Source organism: Urocitellus parryii, chromosome 10 (genome assembly GCF_045843805.1).
Source record: "Urocitellus parryii isolate mUroPar1 chromosome 10, mUroPar1.hap1, whole genome shotgun sequence".
In the NCBI taxonomy this organism is placed as follows: Eukaryota; Metazoa; Chordata; class Mammalia; order Rodentia; family Sciuridae; genus Urocitellus; species Urocitellus parryii.
Window position 1 is genome coordinate 26716837 of NC_135540.1, and position 3435 is coordinate 26720271.

At 42.6% G+C, this 3435-nt stretch overlaps 1 pseudogene; it reads right to left on the bottom strand.

Moving 5' to 3' along the window:
• Positions 1-294: 294 nt before the first annotated feature.
• On the bottom strand, positions 295-394 carry LOC113179982 (U6 spliceosomal RNA; annotated as a pseudogene).
• Positions 395-3435: the final 3041 nt, after the last annotated feature.

The following is a 3435-nucleotide window of genomic DNA, read 5'->3' on the forward strand; positions in this document are numbered from 1 at the left end:
CCGGAGCCGGCCTGCCGCTGGGTGTGGAAAGAATCCTGGGGCCAGGGAGGACTAGAGTCTAGGTGCCTCTCTCTGGTCTGCCCCTGCCAAGGCAGCTGCCTGCCCCCTGCACAGAGGCCAGATGGTGCCAGGATAGTCCTCTTGCTTTTGGTTTCTCCTTGCTTTAGCTTCAGGCTTCTGCCCATTATTCTTCTCTTGTGGTTCTTTTCTGGCTCTTGGTTATTTGGACCAACAGCTTTCTCCCCACCCCACCCCACTTCTCCCCTGGGTTGTTTTTGTTTTTGTTTTTCTTTTAATAGAATGCTTCACCAATTTGCATGTTATCCTTGGTGCAGGGGTCATGCTAATCTTTCCTGTGTCATTCCAATTTAAGCACTCTCTCTGTTTTTGTAGACAGCTTTATTAAAGTATAATCAAAATAAAATAAACTGCACGTTTTATTTTGGGAGGTATTATGAGTGTAGATTTTGTTGTTGTTGTTCTTTTTAGTTATACATGACAGTAGAGTGTATTTTGACATATCATGCACACACAGAATATAACTTCCCATTCTTGTGGTTGAACATGATGGGGAGTTCCCCTGGTCGTGTATTCATAATGAACATAGGAAAGTTGTGTCTGATTCATTCTCCTGTCTTTCATTCCCATACCCGCTCCCTGCCTTCCACTACCCGCTGTGCAATCTGGTGAACCTCCATTTCCTTCCCCTCCATTGTGAGTCAGCATCTGCATATCAGAGAGAATATTTAACCTTTGGTTTTGGGGGATTGGCTGATTTCACTTAGCATGAATCGTGACAGTCTGCAGTTCCATCCATTTACCTGAAAATGCCATCATTTCATTCTTCTTTAAGGCTAAGTAATATTCACTCCATTGTGTGTATGTACCACATTTTCTTTATCCATTCATCTGTTGAAGGGCACCTGGGTTGGTTCCATAGCTTACCTATTGTGAATTGAGTTGCTATAAACGTTGATGTGGCAGTGTCACTATAGTATGCTGATTTTAAGTCCTTTGGGTATATACCAAGGAGTTCGATAACTGGGTCAAATGATGGTTCCATTCTAAGTTCTCCACAGAATCTCCATATTGTTTTCCAGAGTGGTTGTACCAATTTGCAGTCCCACCAGGAATGTATAAGTGAACCTTTTCTGCTACATTGTCACCAATGTTTATTGTTACTTGTATTCTTGATAATTGCCATTCTCACTGAAGTGAGATGGAATCTCAGTGTAGTTTTAATTTGCATTTCTCTAATTGCTATAAACTGCACATTTTAAACTATACAGTTTTATAAATTTTGACGTGCATATACATTTAGGAAACCATCAGCTCCAGAATCAAGATAGAGAAAATATCCAGCATCCCAAAGTCTCCCATGCCCCTTGGCAATCCAGCCCTCCAACCCTTATCTGTCCCCAGTTCCTAAGAATCACTGATAGTTGTCTATCACTATATAGGTTTGTTTGTGTTTTCTAGAATTTTATATGAATGCAGTCTTATAAAATGTTTATTTATTTATTTATTTATTTATTTATTGGCCTCTCTGCTTTTACTTGGAAAAAATATGCTGAAATTTATCTATATGGTTGGATGTATAAAAAAAAATGTTTTGGGTCCCAGGGATTGAACCCAGGGGTGCTTACTGAGCCACATACCCAGCCCTCTTCATGTTTTTTTTAAGTTTAGAGATAGCAACTAAGTTGCTTAGGTCCTTTCTAAGTTGCTGAGGCTGGCTTTGAATTCATGATCCTCCTGCCTCAGGCTCACCAGTCACTAGGATGACAGGCGTGTACTATTGTACCTGGCAATTCCATTTCTTTTTATTGCTGAGTACTATTCCATCATGTGCCACAATTTTTTTTTATCCTTTCATCTGTTGGTTAATAATTAAATTGTCCCAAGCTTGGGGAAGACTTTCACTTAAAGCACACAGGCTGGCACTCCTTCAGAAAACACCCAGAACTTCTTGCTGCCAAGGCTTATGGCTCTGATGGCCCCTGTTCTGCTGCAGGGAGAGCGGCAGGAAGTCATTTGCAGAGTTAGGGAAGGGTTGGGGGAGAACTGGCATTGCATCTCCATAAGCCCACCCACTTCCTGGCCCTTCTTCCCCACCACTTCCACCCCAGTGGTCTCTCAGATAATAATCATCTCTTGACAAGAGCTAGGAAGAGAGGGGACCAGACAAGGACGGGAGGAATGGGACCATTCAGTGGTGATACCATTTTCTTTGCATCTTGCACTATTCACCCTTGAGAAGAAGCCATGTCCCTGCAGAGGTAGCTCACTGACAGTATTTATAAACTGTCCTTGGAATATGCTTTTAAGAGGCAAATTTAGAGCAGGGAGCAGTGGTGCACATCTGTAACCCCAGCGGCTCAGGAGGCTGAGGTAGGAGGATTGAGAATTCAAAACCAGCCTCAGCAATTTAGCAAGGCCCTAAGCAACTCAGGGAGACCCTGTCTCTAGAAGAATATAGAAAAGGGATGGGGATATGGTCAGTGGTTAAGCACCCTTGGGTTTAATCCCCAGTAGAAAAAAAAAAGAAGAAGAAAGAAAGAAAGAAAGAGGCAGATGTAGAATGCTTGGGCAGTGCTTCTTAAACTTTGATGTGATTCAAATCATGTAAAATGCAGATTCTGATTCAATAGAAGAGGCGGGAGGCCTGAGAGTCTGCATTCCTAGCAAACTCCCAGATGATTTGATGCTGTTGGTCTTCTATAACACTCTTCAAGGGGCCCATCACATGTGTCAATCATTTCATAATTGCTTTTTTTTTTTTTTTTTTGTATCTGGAGTACTTAAACACTAAGCCACATCTCCAACCCATTTTTGTACTTTATTTAAAGACAGGGCCTGACTGAGTTACTTAAGACCTCACTAAACTGCTGAGGCTGGCTCTGAACTCGCAATCCTCCTGCCTCAGCCTCCTGAGCTCCTGGGATGACAGGCGTGTGCCCCTGCTTCTGGATCATAATTGCTTTTTAACAAGCGTTTAACCACTACCTATAAAATTCTACCAAGTACAGACTAATGCAAGCCTTCCTCTCTCCTGGAGAGCCCCTGCAGCTATTCCAAACCAGCCAGGGATACCACAGTGCTCCTCTGAAGCCCAGAGCTGGCACTAGAGCTGCATGGTGTCAGATTTTAGTGTGTCAAGAACACCACCTCCACCAGGTGAAATGTCTACTGCTTCTCTTGTTTTCTACCTTATACTTTGGTTCCAGGAATATTGTGCTCTGGAACTAAGACTGCAGAGCTCGGGACTCCATGGTTCTGAGAACTCCAACCAGCAATATGATCATTTAACTGAAAAATGGACATAAAGCATAGAAAACTAAAGCAGCTGAGTAAAGCAACCAGTTAGTTGGACACCAGATAGAAGGGAAGGGAAACATGAGTACTGTAAGAAAGAGCAGAGAATTCCTAATGGTA